The 6,532-nt window shown below is 37.9% G+C and overlaps 1 protein-coding gene across 1 annotated transcript in view; it reads left to right on the top strand.

The window, feature by feature from the left end:
• The window catches only part of GPC6 (glypican 6), a 1,259,037-nt gene that overhangs the window by 647,544 nt on the left and 604,961 nt on the right, over positions 1 to 6,532 (top strand). The window lies entirely within an intron of this gene.

The following is a 6,532-nucleotide window of genomic DNA, read 5'->3' as shown; positions in this document are numbered from 1 at the left end:
AGGTGCAAGTATGGGTCTCTCCTAAAAGAAATATATTCATTTATAAATAATGGGTGCTTTAAGTTTCTTAATTGGCTCTTGGCTTTCTAAAACTACATATTTTCTTATTTAAAATGTATCCAAACCTAAGGCATCAAGGGAAAAATATTTCACTGTTTTTCAATGAAAACGGACATTAATTAGTGAGAAGTGTAATATTTTAGGGTGTTTTAAAAAAAGAAAAAAAAAAACCAGAGTCAAACACTCTGCAGAAGGCCTCATTCCCTTCAAATTAGAGGCTGGGCCACGGAGAATTCAACTGTGCTTACAATAAAGCGTTTTATTGAAAAGACGAACCTTATGATACCTTGCTGCATTTGTAGACAGAAGATAGCTATATGAAATATTTATGACACTATTTCCATAAAATATCCGAAATATCTATTTTGGAATGGAGAAAAAAGTACCCTGACATTTTGGTTAGCATAGCAGATAAAATCCAGAAAGTCTTTTTCATTTGCGCAGAATTTTTTTTCAGTGTTAAAGTGATAGCTTTTTTTCCAGCAACAATCTAATGTACCAAATGTCTCATAAATTATAGATCCTTTGACTCCCATCTACCCATAATCTCCCTCCTGATCAATTTATGGGTTTGTGACTTGTGTTGTGACTCTGAGACAAAGGGGATTACTGGAGAAATGAGGTAATCTTGTGAATCACCCAAGCAAATGGACATTTTTCCCCCTTTCAATTACCAAGAGAATTCAAATAAAATTGTTACTGTAGCTTTAATACCTGGACAGGCGGTTTTTGTTAGTGGTCAGAAAAAAATAGTTTTATGAATTTTTATATGGTTTTTTCCCTGACTGTAAATCAAGATGTGCTCGTCAGAGGCAGGAGTGAGTCTAAGATAGATAGACAGACAGACAGATAGATAGATAGATAGACAGACAGACAGATAGATAGACAGACAGATAGATATGTTTATCAGAAGGCCCTGGACAATACTCTTCCATTAGACTAAAAATCTGAATGTAAGCGAGAGATTACAAACTGGTAAACCTTGGTCCAAACTGGCCTACAGATATGTTTTATTTGGCATGAATCTTCAAAATTTTAAATAATGTTTTAAAATTGGGAGGATTGACATAAAATTGTGAATTTCTGAAATTTCTTGGAAGTTAGGGGAACACTGGGCCTTCACTGTGCATGGCAAAACTCCACTGCAGTGTACTGGCTGCTTGTTGTTGACTAAGGATCCCTGTTGCAGTTCCAGGCAGTTTTGGCCTCTTTTATAGTCTGCTTGATCCTCAAATAGCTACTGGCTGCCATCTTTTCAATACTTGTTTTTTTTTTCTCATAATAGAGAAATATTTCTCTGTATCTATACGTTTACCAAAACTGGAAAATAGACAAATGGGGCCATGTTTCAAGACAAAAATGGTAGGTAGCTTATTTCTTTTTGGAAATAAAGAATATTTATTCAATGTGCAAAATGTATATATATATTCTGTTGTTGTCCATAAGGTTTTCATTGGCCATCCTCTTTTGGAAGTAGATCACCAAGTAGTTCTTCTTCCTAGTCTGTCCTGGTGTGGAAACTCTGCTGAAACCTGTCCACAATGGGTGACCCTGCTGGTTTGTGAAATACTGGGGGCATAGCTCCCAGATCACAGCAAGCCACCACAGCACAATAAACTGACAGACCAGTGGTGGGCTGTTATATTGGACAGTGCAAATATATAATTTTAATGCATTATGCTCCTGTTTATGGTAAAGAAACTTTAGGAACTCACACCGGAAAATCTAAACACGTGTATTTGATTATTCATATAGTTTTTCCAGTTATAAAGAAAATATAGAAATATTTTGTAACCCTGGTGGCGTAGTGTTTAAGTGCTAAGGCTCCTAACCAAAAGGTCAGTAGTTTGAATCCACCAGGTGCTCCTTAGAAACTCTATGGGGCAGTTCTACTCTGTGCTATAGGATTGCTGTGAGTTGGAATTGACTTGACAGCAACAGGTTTTGTTTGGGTTTTAATGCATTTTTGTCCTTGACTGGAAGTCTGACATAAATAACATAGATATTTGATTGAGATAGTTGTTCTTGCCATTGCCTCAAAGGCCATATATGTGGGGCAACTGGTACCCTTAAATGTAATGAGCATCAGGAATGTTGGAAGTCATTATGGAGGGATTAATCTGTGGTCTTCAATCTGCCCTGGAGAAGTGGATGTGACTAATTAATGCAGGAGTTGCAAGTATCTATGGGTGGCAGCAGGGTTGGGTTAACCAGTAAGTAAGGAATGCACAGGTTTAGGGTGAGCAAGGTATGCACGGGCTTAATTGTGTTTACTTGCTAATCCATAATGCACAATTTCACATGGGTTTCACCACATCTTTGATGAGTACATGAGGAACACTAGTAAACAGGAGCAGCACAAACACCAGTATCGGCAGGCGAATAAGCAGCACCAGAGTCCAGGAGAAACCCCGGCTCCCTGAGGAGGACCTGTCCAAACTCTTCAAACCACCCCATCCCCCTGCCTGGATGGATTTGCTGCTCATTGCAGACCAGATTAACACTGCCAGAACCTCAAGGAGTTCACTGCCCAAAACCTAGGTAAACTCTTCATGGCCAGGCTCTTCAAAAATAAAACAATTAAGAAAAGGAACCCCTCGCTATGGAGTCAATTCTGACTCATAGTGACCCTATAGGACAGAGTAGAATTGCCCCATAGTGTTTTCAAGGAGCTGTTGGTGGATTTGAACTGCCAACCTTTTGGTTAGCAGCCAAGCTCTTAACTACTGTACCCCCAAGGCTCATTAGAAAAGGAAGTTCCCAGAAAAAGAGTTAACATGAACTCTTGAGATCACATTGGGGCAACTCTTGGAAGAAAGAGTTTGCATATTGAAAAGCAGAGTAGATGTCGTTAATGGCATTGCCTTCTTTGGCTGCAGTATTGTCTTTCCAGCCAAAAATAAAATAAAACTTGTTTTATTAAAAAAAAAAGAAAGAAAGAAACTCAAAACACATGATTAATTTGTGTTCAGATAGATTTGCAGATATTTCACTTTTTTTTTTTTTTGTAAAGATACTTTTCAGGTAAAAGCTCCTGAAGAATTGGTTCACTTAGATTTGTCATAAAATGTTTTAGCATATAGTTTTTTTTATTTTGTTTTTTAACTGGGAAATTACAGTTTTAGTGAATTACTTTTTCAGTGCATAAAGTCATACACTAGTGGGTTGACAAAGCTGATATTCATCCTCCCCAAAATGCCTATCACTGTTAGGGCAGTGCTTATCATGAATAGGTATCATATTCAATAACTCCTATTAATTTTAGGTGAGCTTTATGGAATTGTTACTTTCATACACTTTGCAAATTGTGTTTTGTTACTGGATTTCCTTTTGCGATATAGAGGGTCAAATCAACCTGGCCCAAGTAGCTGGTTCTGTGGTGGTAACCGTGTTTGGAATACACGCAGCTTCCCCCCAGGCTCATAACACCATGGTGCTAGAGAGCTGACTTTAGAATTATTTCATAATTCTATTCATTAAATTAATTTAGAATATGTAAACTGATTTATTGTGAGATTTAAAATCATTTCCCTCCCGAGAGCCTAGAATATTAGGTTAGCAGTGTTCTGAGCACAACTTTGACTGAATTTCAGGGGGCAGGCAATTTAATGTCAGCATCCCATAATTTTAGCTACACAGTGTCATTTTCTCTCTGCTCTCCACTGCTGAGTCAAAAGTCTATTCAAGAGGTGATAAGTATGTCAGAGTCTTTCCCACCTAGAGAAAGTTAGTGGATACTTCTGCCTCTATGCGGCCTCAAATTCTTGCTTTGTCTTTATTCCAGTATCTGCAGTTGCCTTTCCGTTTGGTATTCAGGGGCCTTACAAGCTCATCTATGGAAAACTGAGTTACAGTCTCAGGCAGCACAGTCACAGTGTAGCCTCATCATCAGTAGTTTTCTGTCTGTGTTGCTTCCCAGCTATCCTTCTCCCTTTCTGTTGCCTCAGTTTCTGCTGAAACCTAAATTCTTAGCACCCCAAGTCTAGGCTGTTGTTTTCTCAAGTCAACTTTCCCATCCTTTAGACTCCATCCTTTCTTTGGGCAGCCAGAGAGCATCTTTGTCAAATACCGTTTTTATTAAGCCACAGTCCTGTTCACAAATCTTGGCAACATGTTGCTTATAAATTACTCCAATAATCTGGCATATTTACAAAATGCTTAGATCTCTGCTCGGCACAGACTTGAAATGCCAGATCCCTGTCCACAAGAGACTAACAAGAATAAAACCAGCAACCTAGCCTTCAAGTCTTTAATCACCTTGCTGCCCTATATCCTTAGTCTCAACTCAATGTACAGTTTTATCCAATCGAATTTAATTACCTTGCCCCACATGAAAGTTTTAGTGATATTTCCCCTCCCATTGTCCTTCCCATCATGCCTTTCTCTCCTCTCTCCATCATACCATCTCTCTTACCTCCTTCAAAACTTGATAAAAACCTCTGTGTTGGCACTTCCATTAAATGTCCCCAGGGAACTCTACTTCAATCTAATCAGTTTTTAAATCAGCCTGTTTTCAGAACCTCTGTACTAAGATTTCACCATGTTCGTGTGGAGTTCTACATACGTTGTGTTAAAGTTGTTATGACATTTGCCTGTACAGTGGATCTCCTCATCCTGAAGACTGTGAACTAGTACCAAGGAAGGACCATGCCTTCCATAATAATATTCCTCACCGCCAGCGCTATTGTGATTTGGGTATGGTAGACATTGAACAAACATTGTTACTGTTGTAATGTTAACTTTTTCCTCTCTTTCAGGTTTACCATGGTGGAGGTGGGGGTAATATCTATGGGTATTATAACATCTGCTTTATTGTTATTCAGTAACTGATGGTTTTAGAAAAGCATGTAGACTATGATAGATCCTTCTTGAATCTCACCCCTGTCCCCCGCAAAAGAAAAAAATACTCAGTTTATCTAGTTACCTAACAGAACTGTAGCTCTTTTTTAAGTATGTTGAAACATCCGTGTAGAAAGATATTGCAGACAACTGAAGATCAGTGACTGAAGACAGGCTAAGAAACCACACATCCCCTTAACTTTCATCTAGATTATTTAGTAGCTCAAGACTAGCCAAGCAATAATGCATCTTCATCTGTACTACACATTTATACAATATTTAAATCTATATCTATATCATCTATCTAAATATAGATATAGATATCTATACTGTTTCCTTAGTTACTAGACCAACTATTTTTACTGTATTTTTTCCCTTCATGCCTTAGAATTCAGTGTGTCTAACCAGAGGATAATTGACTACCTGATCACAATTTTGTTCAGTGAATTATTAGTGGAGAGAAGTGAATATACCTGTGATTACATACTCTTCAAGTATCAACATTGTAGGTCTTCCTGTGTGTGCTTACATAGAAGAGAAAGATGAACCAGAATTCTGAAATCTTGGGAATATTTTTACTGTGATTTTTAAGAATTATTAAAAAGAAAAGAAAGGAATAAAGGGAAGGGCAACTGATCTTTTTTTATGGTGCTCACATTGCACATTTACAATTAAGCTGTCCTAATTTCTGTAATTAAAATAATTTCCTAAGAGGCCTTAATAGTTCATGCCCATGAGTAGAAAAAAAGGCTGTTGTCATGAATGAATGATTGAAAGAAAGGTCTCTTCAGATGCTTTAGTTCCTATGAGAAATCTTTGAAAACAAACCAGGCATGAAAAAGACAATCAGTAGGTTGGCTAGGGGTCGTTTTATCAGCCCATGGGATGTACTAGCTCATGCATTTATTCATTCCTTCACTCAGCAAACATTTATTGAGGACTGACTCTTTGACAGGTGCAGTGGGTACAATGAGGACTAAGACATAGTCCTACCCTTGAAGAACTCCCATTCCAAAGGGGGAACGAGAGAGGTGAATAGTAGAAGGTGATATATGCTAAGAGAGAGGTATACCTAGAACATAAGAATGTAGGTGACCACTGACACAAACTTGACCTGTGGGGGCCCTTTTGCTTAGAGCTTTTTCAATTTTTTTTGCCAGTCTTGAATTTAGCATCAACAGCAGCATAAATTCTAATGGAGATATGAAAATTCACTATTTAATTATGGAGAAAATAAAACTGCAAAACAATTAACTGATATGTATTGATTAGGCACAAAGTATATACTACTGTTACTAGGAATATGTTATTGTTTGTTACTATACATGACTATAAGGAGCCCTGGTGGTGCAATGGTTAAGTGCTCGGCTGCTAACCGAAATGTTGGTGGTTCAAGCCCACCAGCCGCTCCATAGGAGGAAAGGTAGGAGGAAAGGCTTGGCGATCTGCTGCTGTAAAGATTTCAGCCTAGGAAACCCTCTGGGGCAGTTCTACTATCCTATAGGATCCCTATGAGTCAGAATTGACTCAATGGCACACAGCAACAACATATATGACTATAATATGGATATGTGTTATACTATGAACATAATATGAATATATTATAGAGAAAAAAGTAAAGAGAGGAGAAGCT

Source organism: Trichechus manatus, unplaced genomic scaffold (genome assembly GCF_000243295.1).
Source record: "Trichechus manatus latirostris isolate Lorelei unplaced genomic scaffold, TriManLat1.0 scaffold00013, whole genome shotgun sequence".
Lineage (NCBI taxonomy): Eukaryota > Metazoa > Chordata > Mammalia > Sirenia > Trichechidae > Trichechus > Trichechus manatus.
Note: the sequence above shows the minus strand (reverse complement) of the source record. Positions and strands in the feature narration are given on the sequence as shown.